Source organism: Oncorhynchus mykiss, chromosome 16, assembly GCF_013265735.2.
Source record: "Oncorhynchus mykiss isolate Arlee chromosome 16, USDA_OmykA_1.1, whole genome shotgun sequence".
Taxonomy (NCBI): domain Eukaryota; kingdom Metazoa; phylum Chordata; class Actinopteri; order Salmoniformes; family Salmonidae; genus Oncorhynchus; species Oncorhynchus mykiss.
In genome coordinates, this window is record NC_048580.1 from 29,499,689 (window position 1) to 29,522,022 (window position 22,334).

Below are 22,334 nucleotides of genomic sequence, written 5' to 3' on the forward strand. Positions count from 1 at the left end.
CTGTCAACTACGTTTATTTTCAGCAAACTTAACTTGTAAATATTTGTATGAACATAACAAGATTCAACAACTGAGACATAAACTGAACAAGTTCCACAGACATGTGACTAACATAAATGGAATAATGTGTCCCTGAACAAAGGAGGGGTCAAAATCAAAAGTAACAGGCGGTATCTGGTGTGGCCACCAGCTGCATTAAGTACTGCAGTGCATCTCCTCCTCATGGACTGCACCAGATTTGCCAGTTCTTGCTGTGAGATGTTACCCCACTCTTCCACCAAAGGCACCTGCAAGTTCCCAGACACTTCTGGGGGGAATGGCCCTCACCCTCCGATCCAAAAGGTCCCAGACGTGCTCAATGGGATTGAGATCGTTGCTGACCATGGCAGAACACTGACATTCCTGTCTTGCAGGAAATCACACACAGAACGAGCAGTATGGCTGGTGGCATTGTCATGCTGGAGGGTCATGTCAGGATGAGCCTGCAGGAAGGGTAACACATGAGGGAAGAGGATGTCTTCCCTGCAACGCAGTGTTGTGATTGCCTAAAATGACAACAAGCTGAGTCCGATGATGCTGTGACACACCGCCCCAGACCATGACGGACCCTCCACCTCCAAATTGATCCCGCTCCAGAGTACAGGCCTCTATGTAATGCTCATTCCTTTGACGATAAACACGAATCTGACCATCACCCCTGTTGAGACAAAACCGCAACTCATCAGTGAAGAGCTCTTTTTGCCAGTCCTGTCTGGTCCAGCGACGATGGGTTTGTGCCCATAGGCGACGGTGATATCTGGTGAGGACCTGCCTTTACAACAGGCCTACAAGCCCTCAATCCAGCTTCCCTCAGCCTATTGTGGACAGTCTGAGCGCTGATGGAGGGATTGTGCGTTCCTGGTGTAACTCGGGCAGTTGTTGCAATCCTGTACCACAGGTGTGATGTTCAGATGTACCGATCCTGTGCAGGTCTTGTTACGTGGTCTGCCACTGTGAGTATGATCAGCTGTCCTTCCTGTCTCCCTGTAGTGCGGTCTTAGGCGTCTCACAGTACAGACATTGCAATTTATTGCCCTGGCCACATCTTCAGTCCTCATGCCTCCTTGCAGCACGTTCACGCAGATGAGCAGGGACCCTTAACGATCGTTCCACAGGTGCATATTCATTAACTGGTTCATTGAACTAGCATGGGAAACAGTGTTTAAACACTTTACAATGAAGATCTGTGAAGTTATTTGGATTTTTACTAATTATCTTTGAAAGACAGGGTCCTGAAAAAGGGACATTTCTTTTTATGCTGAGTTTGTCAACATAGCCTATATAAAAACTATACAAATAAGTATATGAACTTACATTTATTCTCTCCGGTAGGCTTTTGTGTTTGCATCATATTGCAAGATTGACATATCATAACATAGCTGCACACAAAGGGACCCTTATAAAATATTGTATGCCCCACATTTCAAGCTTGTATATTAATGACCGGAAAACACCTTTTAGAAAAGTGCACCATTTAAAACTTTGAATTAGCATGTGCTGGTGCAGTATAGCTTTATTAGGGTTCCAATTAATGTACATATCCTTTTACAAGTCAATTACAGTGATATTGGGAAGTATATTTATCTATTAGAAACCAATTAGGCGTATTGAAGGGGAAAAAACTACTACATGGCGACATACTGTACCTGCAGTTAACTTTTACGGTTTAGGGAATGTAATTTAAATTATTATATTCACATTAATTATTTAATAGTTTCATTTGAATCACAGTTTCTAAGTGTTAAATCAATGAAAGTTAGACGGGGCAACAATAATGTATGAATATCAAAAATAAATAATACAATTCCGACTTCTGAGACATGAACTACACCACCCGGTTGCGCCGTACCCGGCCGGAAGACCACAGCACCAAATCAAGAGCTGTGTTCGAATACCCATACTAACATACTGTATACTACATACTTGAGTGTGTGTATATATATATATATATATATATATATATATATATATATATATATATATATATATATATATATATACACACACACTATAAGTTCAATTTAGTATACTGTAAATTAACGGTATTGTTTCAGTTGAGCGCACTAGTGCTTCGCCTGTCTAACGGAAGTTGATGCTGTTGCTTTGCAACCTCTTGCTAGCTTGTTAGCATAACAAATGACGAGAGACATTGATTTCGGGTGCGTTTGTAAATTCAAATCTGGATTGCCAGAGTACATTGTCAGATGTCAGATTGTCCGTTAGTAAATTCAATCTTACAACGCTCTGGATTTAGGAATGTCCAGAGTGCACTCTGGCACTCCTGAATTTAGAGCGATTCGCTCTCGGAGCGTTCAGAGCGCACACTGGACGCTCTGGACGAGGAGTAGGGTTGAGCCGAGCGTTCAACAGCAGTCAAGCACCCAAGTTAAAACCTGTTAAGGATATGGCAGACTTATGCCCCCTTTGGAGGAATTGGGTACCCCTAGTAAACTGAAAAAAAAATCTGTCAAAAATTGCTAATATATGCATATAATAATTATTATTGGATAGAAAACACTCTAAAGGTTCTAAAACCGTTGGAATTATGTCTGTAAGTATAGCAGAACTCACAGGGCAGGCATTCTTCCAAACTAGTTTTTGTGGTCATGAAAGTTGGAGCAACTTTGACGTCATCGCCCCCACCCTTCCCAACCAGTAATGATTCTGGGGAGACTTTCTATGTCTTCCACTAGATGTCCTCATTCAGTAGAGCTTTTAATCGTTCAAATCCCGCGAGAATTGGCCCTATGGGAGAAAATATGTTGTGCGTTGTGGCGCGAATTGGTCCCAGCCATTCCTTTGTTCCAGCACTCAAGAGAAGGACAGACGATGACCGATTGAATTGAAATTTGTTTTGTGTGTTTAAAACATCATAAAGCTTGCTTCTGCACTTAGTTTGACCTGTTTAGTCGACATATAATATGTAATTTTGAAGTTTTGATGCGCAACTTTTCCGGACCAGAGGACAGTTTGGGTGCATTTCAGCTGATGTTATTAGCAGTAGCTAATACAAAGACGCAAGACTTGAAACCAAACGATGTATTGGGTAAGTATGAAGCCTTCCAGAACATTCTGAACGAAGACCATCGAAGGTAAGGGAATATTTATGCTGAAATCTGTGTTTCTGTTGACTCCAACATTACGGAGAAATGTAGCTTGTATCTGAGCGCCGTCTCAGAATATTGAATAGTGTGCGATTTCTGTAACGTTAAAAATAATTGTAACAAAGCGATTGCATAAAGAAGCAGTGTATCTTTCTAACTATATGTAGAACATGTATATTTAGTCAACGTTTATGATGTCTATTTACGTTATCTTGCCGCGCTACCTAGATTTCCTGCGGACATTTTTGAGTAATTTCTGAACATGAACTCAATGTAAATGGACATTTATGGATATAAATGGCATATTATTGAGAAAAAAAAATGTACTGTGTAACATGTCCTCTTACTGTCATCTGATGAAGATTTTCAAAAGGTTAGTGAATGATTTATTTTTTAATCCTGCGTTTGTTGATTGCATGTTTTGGCTATTCAAATGAGCTGTGTCTGGTGGTGGTTTGACATATATATGTGCTATGTTTTCGCCGTAAAACATTTTAGAAATCTGACTTGCTGGCTAGATGAACAAGGTGTTTATCTTTCATTTGAGCTATTGGACTTGTTAATGTGTGGAGGTTAAATATTTCTAAGAATATTTTTGCGTTCCATGCGCCACCGTTCCATCTGAACGTGTGGGGGTAGAGTCCCAAATGGGAACCAATATCTTAGAAAGGTTAACTGGCTAACTTTGACTAGCTACTTCCAGACACAAACGAGAGAACACCTCACTCTGATAATTTTACTTGCCATAGCAGAGCTGGTTAGGCTGTTTTCCTGTTATCCAGAGTGTTGGTGACTGTAACTGTGCTGCTGGCAACAATTTATTGAAGCTTTTTTTTGCCAACGTTTTCTGACATATTCAACAGGTTCGTAAATTCATAAATTATTCTGTGCTCTGGCACTCAGATAAAGTGCTCTGAAATCGGAGTAGATAGTTAATTCTGGCTATGTCCATTGAAATACAAAATGACTATACCACTTAGCTAAGAATGATGTGAATAATCAAGTCAATAAACGTTGGGTAGTAAGTTAGATAGTTAATATACTGCCTGGTAAGTTCGATGTATTAGTAGTCAGCTAATGTTAGGTAACTAGCTAACATACTGGTACATAAATGCTGTAATGCTATGCTGTTCGTAAGGATAGCGTAGCCAACAAAATGTCAGCCAACATAACGTGTAACGTAACTTATTTGAGAAGTCATTACTTTATTACATTGCTAAACATTTGTCATAATTAGTGAAAGCAATGAATTTGTATCCGCTCTGGTCGGACTTCGGCTGCAAATTTTCCGCCATTTTCTTCAAATCTGAGAACTTTGAAGCCACGCTCATTTTCTGAAGAATTGCATTATGGGACCTAAAAATAACAAATAGTGTCAACTGCTTGTATACTTCATATTTTGTTGAATTTAGTACGACATCCGGGAACTTTTGGCATACTAACTATATCCATACTATGACCAATAAGCATACTATATACTCAATTGACGTCACAAATAGTGCAGTTAGTATGAGTATTCGAACACAGCTAAAGACATAAACCAAACACTGACACAACACAGAGGTGTCTGTTCAAAGTGCCTGTTGAACGTTCTCTCTCTTTATGTTGCTTTGGTTACATGCACAAGTGCCATTTGTTTCCTCTAATTGTAATACAAACAAATTAAAACAGGATCTACTGCCGCTAACAAACAGTCACATTAAACATACTTAATTTTCCTGTAAATGACTGATTTGGGACCGGGACCTGTTCAGGAGGAGATAACGTTCATATGAAAATGTTTTGTCGAGAGTGAACCGTGTCAGGTTTACTTATTACATAGAATTATTATTTTCCCCCTAATAAGAATAATGCTAAGATTTCCACATTTGCAGCATATAGTTTTTTTTCAATATGATTGTATGGGTCATTTTGAGGTCAGAATAATGCAATAATCCTGTGTCAATACTTTCGTTGATGAAGTGTGAGTGATTGCTGAAGGTAGGCAACGTTATTTTTCAAGTAACATTTAATCTGCAGCAAATGGCCCAAGCATTGCTGAGGCCTGGGTATGTATTTTACCACATATGTTATAGCAATCTGTCAGTTGATGGCACAGTCAATGACGTGGCACACATCGATTGGTTGATGCATGCAATGTCTGATGCGCTCGAGAAAATACGAGACCTGACTGAGAAAATTGTTTTGAATGAGCATCAAACTCTAAATTCTAATTTGGAAACTCTGGCATCATTCTAGCGCTCAAATTTTCTGACCTGAAGATCACTAACATCATGATTTGAACTTGTTTTTTCCCCAAGTTTCCAGTTGTCTTGAAAGCACCATTAGCAGGGGAACACCACCAAAATTAAATAAATGTTTATTGGTCGCATACACATATTTTGCAGAGGTTATTGCAGGTGTAGCTAAATGCTTGTGTTCCTAGCTCCAACAGTGCAGTAATATCTAACAATACACACATCTAAAGTAAAAGACTGGAATTAAGAAATATATACATTTTGGGACGAGCAGTGTAGGAGTCGAGTTTATACATGTGTAAATATGATCCTTAACGGTCCTCAAAGCACTTAATGATGACAGAAGTGAGTGCTACGGGGCGATAGTCATTTAGTTCAGTTACTTTCGCTTTCTTGGGTACAGGAACAATGGTGCACATTTGAAGTAAGTGGGGACAGCAGACTGGGATAGGGAGAGATTGAATATGTTCGTAAACACTCTAGCCAGCTGGTCTACGCATGCTCTGAGGACGTGGCTAAGGATGCCGTCTGGGATGGCAGCCTTACGAGGGTTAACACTCTTAAATATCTAACTCACGTCGGCCACGGATAACGAGAGCTCACAGTCCCCGGGAGTGGCCAGCGATGGTGGCACTGTGTTATCCTCAAAGTGGGCGAAGGTGGTGTTTAGCTTGTCTGGGATCAAGACGACAATCGTGGCTGGTTTTCCCTTTGTAATCCGTGAATGTCTCTGTACTGATGTGTTGCCTGTTTGATTGCCTTATGGAGGGCATGACTGGACTGTTTGTATTCAACCATATTCCCAGTCATTTTGTCGTGGTTAAATACGGTGGTTTGTGCTTTCAGTTTTGCACGAATGCTGCCATCTACCCATGGTTTTAGGTTTGGATAGGTTTTAAATCATCACAGTGGGAACAACATCCCCTATACACTTCCTGATAAACTCAGTCACCGTGTCAGTGTATACGTCAATTCTTAAAGGCAACCCGGAACATATCCCAGTCCGCGTGATCAAAACAATCCTGAAGCATGTATTCCGATTGATCAGATCAGCGTTGAATAGACCTTAGCTTGGGTACTATGGTGTCATCAGGTGCACCTACCTTTGACACTAAACTGTGCATATGGAGCCGTTTACCCTCTTTAATTCCATTGAAAGACAGACATCAGACACACCTAAATAGTGTACTATAATTAACTTGAAAGAAATCTGTGAATGCATAGTTCAAAACAGTAAAAGAAATGTCAAGCAATGTCAGTGTTATGTCATGCTTAGTGTTGGACTCTGGGGATCTCCGCATTATTCTTTATCCACGCTGTCATCTGCTCTTTGAGGGTGAATCTCTCTGGGTGAATCTGGAAGAGTGGTGCTTGTCCATTTAAAAAAAAAAAACGTGTTCCTCTGCTGAGACTTAGGGTTCTATTCAGTCTGTAAACTGAAGCGTAACAGATTCTGCGATTAGACATTTAAAGGTCATTTCTGGTTGAGCCGTCATATGCAGCTTTTACCATGAATGCAACCACCACTAATGCGGGAACATTTCCTTTACATTTCAATCACGCTGTAAAGCTGAACATCTGCAATGCGGAATGAATAGTGCCGTGAAGCTCACTGTAAAGTCTGGTATACAGTAGGTCTATTGACATGTCTGTAGAGAGTTGTCGCAATGACATCATGAACATTCTATTGTCGTCCGACATAAAAGTTGTCATTAGTATAATGTATTAACACAAAAACGACAGCCTGGTGGTCTAAAATAGCATAACTGCGGTATTTTAATATCAATAAACCCATCGGTTTTATGAATTTAGTATATGTCAATCTAGCAATCCAAGCAACTACTGTAAAAGCAACTTTCTAAACAATGTTTTTGTTCGTTTCTAGCTTATCTGGCTAGCCAGTTCAAATAATGACCATATCATAGCTTTAGCTCATTGTTATTCATTATTACAGGAAAAATGAACTCACAACAAGATAATTATTGAATTTTGATTCATTTTTTATTTAACCTTCCCTATCTGACTGAGTGCCTGGGGACAGTTCATGTCAGAACATGTTCATAGGCTTGAGCAGTGCATGCCTCACTCCAAGCCTTTTATGCAACTCCCTGACAGATCTCAGCCAGTGTTTCTTGGCTGTGCTCGCCTTTTCGGTCACACTTTATTTAGATGTTCCATCAGTAAATGCTCTACAGATGGTCATACTATACAAAATAATACAGTATATGGCATGTGTCCAAAAGCGATAATCTATTTTTTGTGTCACATGTCTATGCCCTTTTATGGACTTCCTGTCTGGATGTTCTCACGCTATCGAGTGAGTGCTTTTGGGTAAAGCAAATGTTTGCAATAAAAATGTCCTGGCTATTATGTGTAGTGACCTTGAACTGAAATAAAATGTGAAACAGTTGGGAAATGTTGTACTGAACCTATGGATCTGCTGTTTATGGAGCTTGTATATGAAAAAGTAATTTCCGGGGTAGATCTGCCTGAGTATAATTCATCTTACCTGTCCTGTGCCATGTCTAACACAGAAACCACAGAAGACCTGTATCCTAGACCAATTCTAGGTGTACTTCATGTCTTTGACACAATGACAAAACCATCTTAAGCCATTTTCTCCTGCGTTTCGCTTGAGAGAGTGGCTTAAGATAAGACTTGCTCCATGTTAGATCAAACAGGCCCTGAGTGGAACATCCCTGCCTGGGTACACATTGGAAGAGGAAGTCTGTGGGTGAGATGATTTGAAAGCCATAAGAATTTCTTCAGTGGTATATAGTCCAGACTCCAAAGTGACAATTTTAGGTTGTGCCGAATTCAATAGCTCAAATGCAACCAAATCTGTTTGTGCATGCTTTGGAAAATACATACGAACTGAGGTCAACTATTTTGTACCTGTCTTTAGCTTTAGGAGGGGAGATTATTTTCAAGTGCTTGCTTGATATGATAAAACAAGTACAGCAGTTTTTTCACCATTGTGAACATTTACAACGATGGGCTCTTCTGTCCTCAAGACATAATTTGGGTTTAAAGGCAAGAAGGAATAGAAAACATACGAAACCTGGAAGGCCCTGGAGATCCAGCGTGGAAGAGACATTGTCTGACGCGCTTACAGCTTGTAGATGGGGATTTAGACTAATGGGGGTGTTGGTTTACAATAGATCCTTGCCAAGGCCTTTTTCTCTAAGAAAGGAATTAAAGAATAATTTAAAATAAACATAAGGTATAGTTTCAGAATGCATAGTACACTTTTTAATAATTGTAACATGTAGGCATTCATGTATTAACATTTTAGACAAAAATAAAAGGATTTAAAAAGATAATTGTATTTACCTTCAATGAAATATCAGGCTCTGTCTCTCCGCAAGGTTGTGTGTGAGGCAAGGTGTTAGGTCACAAGCTATGGGTTTACACACAGAGGAAAATACTCAATGACTTTTTTCTATGAACAAAATACATTTAAAAGTAATTGTAATGTATGTTTAAATGTGGGTCATAACATTTTGAAGGAAAAAATAAAGGGTTTTAAAAAGCAGCGTGTATTTACATTAATGGAATTATATATATCTTCCTCTGGCCTTCTGTCTCTTGTCCTCGGGCCCTGAGAGAGAGAGAACCCTGATCAAGGAGCAAAGGCCTTATTTTCTATGAATACATTTTTAAAAAGTCTTTCCTAAAACAAAATTACTATACATAAACATTTAATGGGTATTAAATGTAGCATTGTTTAATAATATGTATGATTTATATACATTTAGTAAAAAAATGTTTTTTTAAAAAAGAGGTATAGTTTTATATTGTATAGTAAACTTTTAATAATATGTATATGTTTAAAGGTCTGTACTAAATATTTAGAATTAAATTAAGTGGTTTAAAAATGTATTTACCTTCATAGAGGTTTCATTGTCTGTCTGTCTCCCCAATCTGTTTCTCTCTACACAAGAGAAAGTTGTTCGTAGGGGTGTCTGTGTGTCTTTCAAAACAACTGTCCAGTGGGCCTCCGAGGATGTCCGGACCCCCAAACAGTTGTGACCATCCTGGGCGTCCGGATCTCTGTCTCTCACCGCAGCAGGTATGTACATAAGGGTACCCCCAAACAACTGTTGTTTATTCCCCTGAGGATGTCCGAGGATGTCCAAGGATGGAATGTACTTTGTATGTCTCTGTCAAGCACACCCTCTTTGAAATGGTTATTATTTTTAAAGATCGCCCCATTTCAATGCTGACCTAACAGATCCCCTGAATAACATTTTAGTGGGTTAAATCAGGGGCAGTTGGCAGTTGGTCTGTGCTACATGAGTGTTTCACTCAAGTTGAGCTATTAGACAATTCTTAGCTGCTGTTTGGTCGGTAAGACACGCGTATTTTACTCTGAAAAGAGAGCTGTTAGTATACAGTATTTAGCGGCAGGCAGGTCGATGCAACACATGTGTTTTACTCTAAACCGAGCACTGCTCTCTAGTAATTTGTGAATATTTGTGTTAATGCGATTTAAATTAACTTTTTTCTTGTCATCAAGGATGCAGGCTGTACACGTGAAATACAGGGATTGTCAGAAGTACATTTGTTATGAGGGGCAACTGACCTTCAAATCCTTTTTGGATTGTGATGAGTGAAAAGTTTCACATAATATCCTATGGAACAACATACTTACACTTTAAATATACTTTATGACATAACACTTTATATTTACTGTCAAATTGATTGCAGATTTCCTTGCTGATAATCAATACAAAGCAAACTTGCGCCTCCCCAAATCACAGATCAGTCAAAGATTGGTTTATGTTTGGGAGTTGTCTAATTATGCTCATCTGTAGCTGTGCTCAATGTATTTGCCGGTCAATTAATGGTTTTAAAGAATAGGTGATACTAACATTTGTATGTCACTTCAATCTGTTGATAGCTATCTGTGGTGTATTGCTATAATACTCAGACTGCTGTTATAATAATTCAGTATGTGGCAGTAGTAGACAGGTTGTAGACTGCATATAATTGGAATTGACATGGAAAGGAGCACTAAGTCAGTTTTGGTTCCGATGTTCACGTAAAGATGACCTTAATTTCTGTCTTCTGTTCTGTTTTTTTTCCTAAAAAATACACAACATATTTAATCAATAAGGTTGTGCAATCTTATTTTGTCTTCACAGTTGCCAATAAATTTGACATTCCAACCTTAAAAGTCTAAGTCCATGATGAATCGAAGACTGAAGTTGATGAGGTGTTTGAGTTTCTTCTTAAGAAACAAGACCTTGGTGTGCTGGAAATTTGTTTACACCAAGATAATCCTGATGGTGAGTTGCTTATTAGCTTAGAGCTTCACATTCATCCATACAGTCCTGGCTAGCCTAACACATGTTCTGAATATGTGAGACAAGCAGATATATCTACTGATTTCTTTTCTCATTTTGATATTTAAAAATTATTTGTTTCTGTGCTCACCTCTCCCACCCCTTTTAGAACAGTAGTGGGCCTAATCAATTCAAAATGTTACATTTTTGCATTCCGCTTGTCATTAGCAAAATTCCTCTAATCATGATAATGGATGTTTCCACCTAAATGTATTAGAATTAGTGTTAATCACACCAGTTAAATGTTAACATGATTGCTAGATTTGTTGAGCTCCTCCTGCAAGCAGCTCCTTATCAAAATACAGTAGAGACAATGAGGGGGACTCCAATGACACCATTATATTGCAGCAGAGTCCTGCTACAAGAAAGACAGCCGAGGATAATTGTCTCTCATAAGTACTGCAAATTTCCTGTTTAAACAAATGCCAAACTTGAAGATTGAGTGATAAAGGACATCAATGAAAGGGTGATCATGGTGTGTTTTATTATACTAGCTATGTCATTTGTTTTAAAAGTGTTAGTGTTCCTTTTTTAAATTACTCCAAGTTAGATGATTGAAGACATTCTGAAGAACAAACCTGGAGGAGAGAGGATCATGAATGAGTATGCTCGGACAAAAATCCTAACAGATAGCGGAAGACGTGATATGGTCAAGATATTGGTTGCACAAATGACAAGGGAACATGTGTCATATACTCATTACATACCTTACCACCTAACACAACATGCCAATATTTAAATTGTTTTTTACTGTTGGGTGATGTTATTTAAACTATAGATCTGTTAACATGTCTGTATGCCCACCATCTCTGCCATCTATCCTAAGCTCAACTCTGGTGTTCTAAAAGCCCAGTTAAGTTTTGGACTGCGAGGGTCAGACCTGTTGAATGAGCAAATCTTCATCTATGGGCGCATCTGTAGTTAAGGATAAAAATGAATATGAAGAAATTTTAACCTGCTCACTCAAACTGAATTATACTTTAGGAGCATTATTACAATGCAGAAGATGGGAGTGGATATCTAGCATGGAGACTGAAATCAGAGGGACGACAGAAGACCATTTGATTGTAGTTAGTCTCATTCATGACACATTCATTCACATAATTGTATGCAAACAATTGTATAAGCAAGTGTTTTAGTCTTTTAGTGTGAATTGCTGGAGTCAAATAAATCATACTTTTCACCTGGTGACATAACTGCATGCATGGTCATCCTTGCAGAGTTTCCGAGCCTTTTTTATATCTTATGACGCAATATTGTATACTTGTATAGAGCAGACAAACCCAGTAATCTGTAAAGGTTTCACCGTGTTACAGGTGGTCCAAAAGCTGATAGAGACCCCTTCAGAGAGGAAAACTGTCCAACAACAGAAAGCCTGTGTTGTGAGGCCAGACGAATGCTAATTCCTTGACAAAACACTTCAAGTTGGTCCACAGACATTGTCCAGGAAAGAAATCCGCATTTAAGAAGTCTTAAATGCGGTCAGGCTGGTTGTTCACAAGTTGATGGCACCTTTTTCTGGGTTCAGAAAGCATCTTAAAAAGCACATGAACCTTCTGATCATGAAGGCCCCTCTACAGCTGAATATGTAGCAGTAATTTTGATTCCTTGCCATCAACTAGTTCCCCTTCTGCCTCAGTCCTTGTCAATAAGAGTCTTGTAGACAGCTGAGCTGCAACCATAACTGAACTTAGTGGCAGGTGTAGGGGAAACAACCATTAACTCTTTGGTCATTTCCATGGGCGAGATAGTTGATGATATTCATAATCAAGCTAAAGAATCTGTGAAGAAGTGTATGTCTATACAGGAGCCTATTAAAAAGTGACATTGAGTGTAAAATGTATCAGTGTTTTGAAAAAATTGAAAATCCTTTTGGTGTATTAAATTCTGAAAGTAAGAGAAGGCAGTATTTTACAGAAAAGTGGGGAAGGGTAGACCCAGTGAATACGTTCTTGGGACAAGATTTGATACACAATGCAATCGGACTACTGGAGGCTATGATCAAATTGTTGTTACTGATAAATTTGTTAACATCCCAATTTTGAAAACATTAGTTTATTTACAAACAACCTAAAGGAGATGCAGACCTGATTCCAGTTCAAGAAAACGTTTACTTATGTGATGGAGATCTGTTCAAGAGCCATGATCTATTTTCAAAACAGAAGCATGCAATTCAGATACACCTTTTCTATGATGATTTTGAAACAGTAAATCCTCTTGGATCAAAACGGGGAATACATAAAATAGGAGCAATCTATTTCACCTTACAGAATTTCTCCAAAGTTCAACTAATTTCTGCTTAATATTCATTTGGTTGCTTTATTTCATGCCCAAGACGTTAAAACATATGGTATGGCTTTTCTAAAATACTTGATCCAATTGTGCAGGATATTCAAGTACTTGAGAGGGATGGAATTATGGTCCCCTTGTATGATCAACCAGTGTATGGAACTATTGTCCAAGTTACAGGTGACAACCTTGGTCTTCACTGTGTATTTGGTTTTGTTGAATCATTCAGTGCCACATATTGTTGCCGCGTTTGCCTTGCTGAGAAAGAGGACTCAGACTGAATTTGATGAAGATTCACCCAAGATAGTAATGTGAACTCGAGCACTTCATGCAGAACAATGCCAAAAAAAAAGACAAATCCCAGTCTTCTCTATGTGATTGCAAGAACGTTTAACACCAATCTAAACTCCTTGCAGTACTTCAATACATGTGAAAACTTGTCTGTCAATATTATGCATGATATCTTGGAGTGGCACAATATGAAATGAAACTGCTAATACTGCACTTGTCTATCAAGTACACAACATCGGGCCTCCCGGGTGGCGCAGTGGTTAAGGGCGCTGTACTGCAGCGCCAGCTGTGCCGTCAGAGTCCCTGGATTCGCGCCCAGGCTCTGTCGTAACCGGCCGCGACCGGGAGGTCCGTGGGGCGACGCACAATTGGCCTAGCGTCGTCCGGGTTAGGGAGGGATTGGTCGGTAGGGATCTCCTTGTCTCATCGTGCACCAGCGACTCCTGTGGCGGGCCGGGCGCAGTGCGCGCTAGCCAAGGTTGCGCCAGGTGCACTGTGTAACCTCCGACACATTGGTGCGGCTGGCTTCCGGGTTGGATGCGCGCTGTGTTAAGAAGCAGTACGGCTGGTTGGGTTGTGTATCGGAGGACGCATGACATTCAGCGTCTCTCCCGAGCCCGTACGGGAGTTGTAGCAATGAGACAAGATAGTAGCTACTACAACAATTGGATACCACGAAATTGGGGAGAAAAAGGGGTAAAATTCAACAACAAAAAAAAGTACACAACATCAAATGAAATAGACAGGAGAATAAAGAGCTTTAAACTATGGTTACATGGAGCAAAACAACAAGCCTCCTGCTGTGAAGTTAGGAAAGGACTAATGACTTGGGGTTAAATGCTATCCAGTCCTGGTGTTTACTTCGCAATCTACCACTTATCTTTGGAGACTTTGTTTGTCCAAATGATCTACACTGTAGTATGTACTGTTGCTTCAGATAATACACTGCTCAAAAAAATAAAGGGAACACTTAAACAACACAATGTAACTCCAAGTCAATCACACTTCTGTGAAATCAAACTGATTGACAATAAATTTCACATGCTGTTTGTTGTGCAAATGGAATAGACAACAGGTGGATATTATAGGCAATTAGCAAGACACTCCCAATAAAAAGGAGTGGTTCTACAGGTGGTGACCACAGACCACTTCTCAGTTCCTATGCTTCCTGGCTTTGGTCACTTTTGAATGCTGGCGGTGCTTTCACTCTAGTGGTAGCATGAGGTGGAGTCTACAACCCACACAAGTGGCTCAGGTAGTGCAGCTCATCCATGATGGCACATCAAAGCTGTGGCAAGAAGGTTTGCTGTGTCTGTCAGCGTAGTGTCCAGAGAGTGGAGGCGCTACCAGGAGACAGGCCAGTACATCAGGAGACGTGGAGGAGGCCGTAGGAGGGCAACAACCCAGCAGCAGGACCGCTACCTCCGCCTTTGTGCAAGGAGGAGCACTGCCAGAGCCCTGCAAAATGACCTCCAGCAGGCCACAAATGTGCATGTGTCTGCTCAAACGGTCAGAAACAGACTCCATGAGGGTGGTATGAGGGCCCGACGTCCACAGGTGGGGGTTGTGCTTACAGCCCAACATGCAGGACGTTAGGCATTTGCCAGAGAACACCAAGATTGGCAAATTCGCCACTGGAGCCCTGTGCTCTTCACAGATGAAAGCAGGTTCACACTGAGCACATGTGACAGAGTCTGGAGACGCCGTGGAGAACGTTCTGCTGCCTGCAACATCCTCCAGCATGACCGGTTTGGCGGTGGGTCAGTCATGGTGTGGGGAGGCATTTTTTGGGGGGCCGCCGCCATGTGCTCGCCAGAGGTAGCCTGACTGCCATTAGGTACCGAGATGAGATCCTCAGACCCCTTGTGAGACCATATGCTGGTGCGGTTGGCCCTGGGTTCCTCCTAATGCAAGACAATGCTAGACCTCATGTGGCTGGAGTGTGTCAGCAGTTCCTGCAAGAGGAAGGCATTGATGCTATGGACTAGCCCGCCCGTTCCCCAGACCTGAATCCAATTGAGCACATCTGGGACATCATGTCTCGCTCCATCCACCAACGCCACGTTGCACCACAGACTGTCCAGGAGTTGGCGGATGCTTTAGTCCAGGTCTGGGAGGAGATCCCTCCGGAGACCATCCGCCACCTCATGTCCAGGCGTTGTAGGGAGGTCATACAGGCACGTGGAGGCCACACACACACTACTGAGCCTCGTTTTGACTTGTTTTAAGGATATTACATAAAAGTTGGATCAGCCTGTAGTGTGGTTTTCCACTTTAATTTTGAGTGTGACTCCAAATCCAGACCTCCATGGGTTGATAAATTTGATTTCCATTGATAATTTGTGTGATTTTGTTGTCAGCACATTCAACTATGTAAAGAAAAAAGTATTTCATAATAATATTTCTTTCAGATCAAGGATGTGTTATTTTAGTGTTCCCTTTATTTTTTTGAGCAGTGTATATGATCCCATTTCAGATGCATTAGCTAGCTCCAACACATACTAGGTTGTTGTGTGGCTTGGTCTTGTGGGGTTAGTTAACCACCACACAGTTCAAATGTTTGCAACTGCACATGGGGACAAAGATTGTACTTTTTGGAGAAATGTCATCTGGTCTGATGAAACAAAAATATAACTGTTTGGCCATAATGACCATTTATGTTTGGAGGGTGAAGGGAGGCTTGCAAGCTGAAAAACACCATCCCAAACGTGAAGCACGAGGGTGGCAGCATCATGTTGTGTGGGTGCTTTGCAGCAGGAGGAACTGGTGCACATCACAAAATAAATGGCATCATGAGGTAGGAAAATTATGTGGATATATTGAAGCAACATATCTAGGCATCAGTCAGGAAGTTAAAGCTTGGTCAAAAATGAGTCTTCCAAATGGACAATGACCCCAAGCATACTTCCAAAGTTGTGTCAAAATGGCTTCAGGACAACAAAGTCAAGGTATTGGAGTGGCCATCAAAGCTCTGACCTCAATCCTATAGAATATTTTTGCGCAGAACTGAAAAAGCTTGTCCGAGCAAGGAGGCCTACAAACCTGACTCAGTTACACCAGCACTGTCAGGAGAAATGGGCCAAAATTCCCCCAACTTATTGTGGGAAGCTTGTGGAAGGCTACCCAAAAAACATTTGACCTATTTTAAACCATTTAAAGGCAATGCTACCAAATACTAATTGAGTGTATGTAAACTTCTGAACCACTGGGAATGTGATGAAAGAAATAGGAGCTGAAATACATTGTTCTGACATTTCACATTCTTAAAATAAAGTGGTGATCCTAACTAACCTAAAACAGGGAATTTTTACTAGGATTAAATGTCAGGAATTGTGAAAAACTGAGTTTAGATGTTTGGCTAAGGTGCATATAAACTTTGAGTATGAATCAAGTCGACCATAGGACAAACATTACACAAGTTGGAAATCGCAATTCAACAATAAGTGGTTTGAAAGGACTCAATGACAGTGGCTTTTATCAAGCATTTATCGAGCCACACAAAGCGATAACTAGCTGAGTCACTAGTTGACATGAATGTTTTCTAAAGTTATTGTGATCCTCATCTCCCTGACACACACGCAGAGAACACACATACCTGTTTTGTTAATGATAGTAAATGTGTGTGTATCAAAATTTCAGCTAGATACAACCAATGCCTACAACAGGTAAAAATGAAAACTTACCATGTCCATGGAGGATTAGCCATTGAGCTAACATTACCCAACTAAGTTAGCTGGCTAGCAAATTTTTCCTTGACGTTCTTCTCCCCAACAAACCACCTGTTACGCTCATCGTTGTAAGAATGGTCGGACCAAGATGCAGCGTGGGGTAGGTTAATCATATTTATTAATGCTAACCAGCAAGAAACCCACCGAACCGTACAGCCTTGTCGGGCTCAATAGCAACAATACAAAAACAAGATCCCACAAACAACAGGTGGGAAAGGCTGCCTAAATATGATCCTCAATCAGAGACAACAATAGACAGCTGCTTCTGATTGGGAACCATACCAGGCAAACAAAGAAATAGAAAACATAGATTGCCCACCCTAGTCACACCCTGACCTTACCAAATAGAGAATTAAAAGGCCTCTGTCCAAACTGCTTTTGAAATAACCACAGAGCATGTAAAGATCTATTACTGCGCTATGCACAGATTCCATTCCAAGTTTTAGCTGGAACTGATATGCCTACCTCCTCATTTAAAATAACATTATGTTTATTGTTTAAAAGCTCATCATGTATGCATAGTCACCTTAACCATACCCACATGTACATACTACCTCAATAAGCCTGACTAACCGGTGTCTGTATATAGCCTTGCTACTCTTATTTTTAAATGTATTTTTACTGTTGTCTTATTATTTCTTATTACTTCTTATTTCACACACACACACACACACACACACACACACACACACAATTGGTTAGTAAGTAAGCATTTTGGCGCACGTGACATATAAACTTTGATTTGACACTAATTATTCATAGAAATAAATGTGATGAAAATAGGGTTTTGTAAATCCTGGTGGATTTTAGTATGATATTGAAGTAAAAGACAGTGTTATTTATTACATTCTGAAAATGGTTTAGTTATTCATAATTGTCACGACTTCTGCCGAAGTCAGCCCCTCTCCTTGTTCGGGCGACGTTGCATGTAGAGGTCTGTAATTTTTGGTACACTTCAATTTCATAGGTACACTTCAACTGTGAGAGACGGAATCTAAAACAAAAATCCAGAAAATCACATTGTATGATTTTTAAGTAATGAATTAGCATTTTATTGCATGACATAAGTATTTGATACTTCAGGAAAGCAGAACTTAATATTTGGTACAGAAACCTTTGTTTGCAATTACAGAGATCATACGTTTCCTGTAGTTCTTGACCAGGTTTGCAGACACTGCAGCAGGGATTTGGCCCACTTCTCCATACAGACCTTCTCCAGATCCTTCAGGTTTCGGGGCTGTCGCTGGGCAATACGGACTTTCAGCTCCGTCCAAAGATTTTCTATTGGGTTCAGGTCTGGTCAAATTTCAACTAAATGTACCATCTTACTACCCCTTCTAATCTGTCTAAATAAAGCAGAGAAAAAAAACATTCTCCATAGGACCTTATCATCAATCAATATTTAGGCTATAAACCATTTGCATTTCTAAACCATTGATTGTGTGAGAAAAAAAGTTGTGTTTTGATCCCTTTTTCATGCACTGAAACCCCCAAAAGTGTTTTTACAACACTCTCAAAAACACCAATATTCAGGTTGAAGAACCACTTTGGGTGTTTCAGAGTACTTAATTTCTGTTTTAAAAAACATTCTGTTTATTAATACAATTACATTGAGTTACATTCAATCACCATCCAAACACCAGATCTCAGCATAAGTGCACTACTTTACATGATTTCAGTTCACAATCATGGTGTTCTGAGACTTTCTAGTTTTACTGTGTAGGGTAAATGAGATCAAATTAAATAGACAGAACAGAACTACTAGTTACTTTTGTACCTGCCGGCGGGGTGGGAATAATACAGCCTTGGACGAAAGTAACAGCTGTCAAGAAATGCACAATATCTGTCTTATTTCCATGTTACTGGTTTGTAATGCTTGTTACTTTCAACAAATGTACAATCAGCCATCATTTCATGATCGTGTCGATTTGAATAAGTCATGCTATAGGTTCTAATTGTAAATGAACTATGTGTCAACATCACGCAAACACAACATTTTGACTTACAATATTCATCGGACTAAAATGGATCACATAACCATATTTTTCAAATGTCATTTCAATTGGCATTTAGTCCGATGTTTTTCACAATTTTCAATTACTATTCATGCTTAGATCTACCAATCAGGTAAACTCTAGCTGTCCTCATCATGCACACTCCTCGTGTCTTGATAGAATAAACATTTTTATTCTCTTCACGAACGGCAAACTCATCATGCTTATCACATTTCCATGGCTTGACACAAGGTAATTTACCTCCAGATTCATAAAGATATATATTTTTAACCACTAACCTGTCAATAAAAGCTTATGTGACAACCTGATCCATCAAGTCTGTTGATTAAGGCATAATTCTAATGATGTCATAATTTTCAGACATTGTCACATAATTTTGCTAAGATTATAAAGCAATATGAATTAGAGGAGACACTGGCCTGTGCTTAAAAATTATGTAATTTTATTCTAGGTCATCAGTTACTTTCATTTAAAAAAATAATAATAATTTTACCCCTTTTTCTCCCCAATTTCGTGGTATCCAATTGTTGTAGTAGCTACTATCTTGTCTCATCGCTACAACTCCCATACGGGCTCCGATACACAACCCAGCCAGCCGTACTGCTTCTTAACACAGCGCGCATCCAACCCGGAAGCCAGCCGCACCAATGTGTCGGAGGCTACATTCCTTTTGTAGCAAGTATTTGATATAGCTTAAATTGAAACGAACGGATTGATGTGTCAATTGTTGTTTTCTACTGTGTGGAGGGCTGGCTGAGGCTTAGAGCTGGGGCAGAATGCTGTCCTTCAGGGGTGCAAAGCAGGCTGGGTGATGGAGACCGGTTGACTGGGTGACTGACTGTCCTTCTGGGGGGCAGAGCAGGGTCCCTGGGGTGGCCCCATTCCTCCCTGGCCCTTTCACTGGGGCAGAGAGCTGGCTAGACTGAGTGGTGTCCCCTGGCAGCCGTGTAGTGGGTAATATTTGATATATACACCTCGTAATAAGACTATGCAATTAGCCCATTAAATGAAACATAGAATAAATGGATGCAGTGGCGCCACCTGGAACCCCAGCCCTCACTGGCCCTCCGGAGCTCTCTCATTCAATTCAATAAAGTGCGGATAAAGGGAGGGAGTAACTGTAGATAGCCAAATGATGACACAGAGCTCTAAAATGGCCAGTGGACTCTGTAATTGTTTTATTCATATGGAAGTAATTAAAGTTAAGGAAGTATTTGTCATGTACAGTGCCTTGCGAAAGTATTCGGCCCCCTTGAACTTTGCGACCTTTTGCCACATTTCAGGCTTCAAACATAAAGATATAAAACTGTATTTTTTTGTGAAGAATCAACAACAAGTGGGACACAATCATGAAGTGGAACGACATTTATTGGATATTTCAAACTTTTTTAACAAATCAAAAACTGAAAAATTGGGCGTGCAAAATTATTCAGCCCCTTTACTTTCAGTGCAGCAAACTCTCTCCGGAAGTTCAATGAGGATCTCTGAATGATCCAATGTTGACCTAAATGACTGATGATAAATACAATCCACCTGTGTGTAATCAAGTCTCCATATAAATGCACCTGCACTGTGATAGTCTCAGAGGTCCGTTAAAAGCGCAGAGAGCATCATGAAGAACAAGGAACACACCAGGCAGGTCCGAGATACTGTTGTGAAGAAGTTTAAAGCCGGATTTGGATACAAAAAGATTTCCCAAGCTTTAAACATCCCAAGGAGCACTGTGCACGCGATAATATTGAAATGGAAGGAGTATCAGACCACTGCAAATCTACCAAGACCTGGCCATCCCTCTAAACTTTCAGCTCATACAAGGAGAAGACTGGCCCAGGGTCATGTTTTGGAGGAAGCATGACTCTACCGTTGCCTTTCCCGAGCCCGTTAGGGAGTTGAAGTTGTAGCGGTATTTATTAGAGAGAGGTAAAGAAAGCTTTTGTTCGGGCGCCAGGCAGGTATTAACCATGCCGAAAGGAAAAGAGTAGAATAGAGAGAACCACTACCAGACCCACACACATCAGCAGAAGAGACTGCCTAGAGTGTAGCCTGTTTACCAGATAGCCAGTGGAGAGAAAAGAGAATACACACCATATAAAACCCACATCACAGCACAGGGGTAACCCAAACAAGAATACCTCATACAATAATACTAATACTAATAATGGCAGAGCAATTCAACAGCAACTTCATACAAGAACGAACCCAGTCATCAACATAGGATTTGCAATAATCTGTATTATTTTCTAGTAGATGAGTGCAGAGGGTATGAATGTGGGGGGTGTTCATCGACACAACAAAGGCCTTAAAAATGTCCAGTCTTCTCGGCCACATGTCATTAGTACATCTCAATACAGTTCACATAACAATACACAATTGGCAAGCAAACTCCCTTTTAACTAAAATGTCCAAATACTTCAGGCAGGGCAATAATAGTCCAGCTCTAATGCACTTCAATGGGAAGTGCATTGGAAAAATAGAGAGTCTGTTTCAGGGTAAAGCACTGGAACGATAGAGGGAAGAGAAAAAGAGAAAGAGAACAAGAGAGATCTTAGCTGTGGTCTTCAGGCGTGCAGGTGTACTGTCTGACTGTCCGATGGTTTGTTGGTTTGTATGTTAAAGCTTCGCAACAATGTTGCTACTAATCCATGCGATCCATAACGGGCGTGGTTCCAAACTAAAACAACCACGACCTAGAGCGATTACACCGATGATTGAGTTAAATACTCTATAAACTACACACGCTGAACACAAACAAAACTTCTGCAGCACAGCACACACAATCAAACTGTCGCGCCACCAAAGAGCCCCTCCCCAAAGAGCTGAACGAGCTCTCTTTATATTCTTCTTCCTTACTGCTCATGCGCTCTTAAAGTGGCAGTGCACGGTGAAGGCTCTGTGCAGATTTCGCCACACTCCTCCCCCCATGAAAAAACAATGCCTGTAGAAACAGAGAGGATGCAGGCTTTGACAGGTTCATGTTCCTGCTACACAAAACCAGGGAAGTCCTCCTCATCAGAGTCCTCCACGAAGAGGTCCTGCAGGTGTTGCTTTTGCCTGCGATCCAGCTCTTCTGCCGTAGGGTAGCAGGGCTTTAGGTCAACAACATGCACTGTCCTGACATCTTCCCCAGTGTCCTCCAAACAGACCAAGTAGTTCACTGGTCCCAACTGCTGCACTACACGGTATGGACCTTTCCATCTCGAAGCTAGCTTGGCAGTGAACTTCTTAGATGCCTTTGACAGATGATGTGAACGTACCCAGACACGAGACTGGGGTGGAAAACACA

At 40.5% G+C, this 22,334-nt stretch overlaps 1 long non-coding RNA gene across 2 annotated transcripts; it reads left to right on the top strand.

Annotated features, from left to right (window-relative positions):
* Positions 1-3,720: 3,720 nt before the first annotated feature.
* On the top strand, positions 3,721-11,921 carry LOC110491796. 2 transcript variants are annotated; one of them, XR_005036501.1, is made up of 4 exons: positions 3,721-4,006; positions 9,324-9,452; positions 10,528-10,671; positions 11,713-11,921. It is a non-coding gene; the product is annotated as an uncharacterized LOC110491796 (long non-coding RNA). The 2 variants fall into 2 exon arrangements; XR_002468904.2 differs by lacking the exon at positions 3,721-4,006 and having other exon boundaries at positions 4,022-9,452.
* Positions 11,922-22,334: the final 10,413 nt, after the last annotated feature.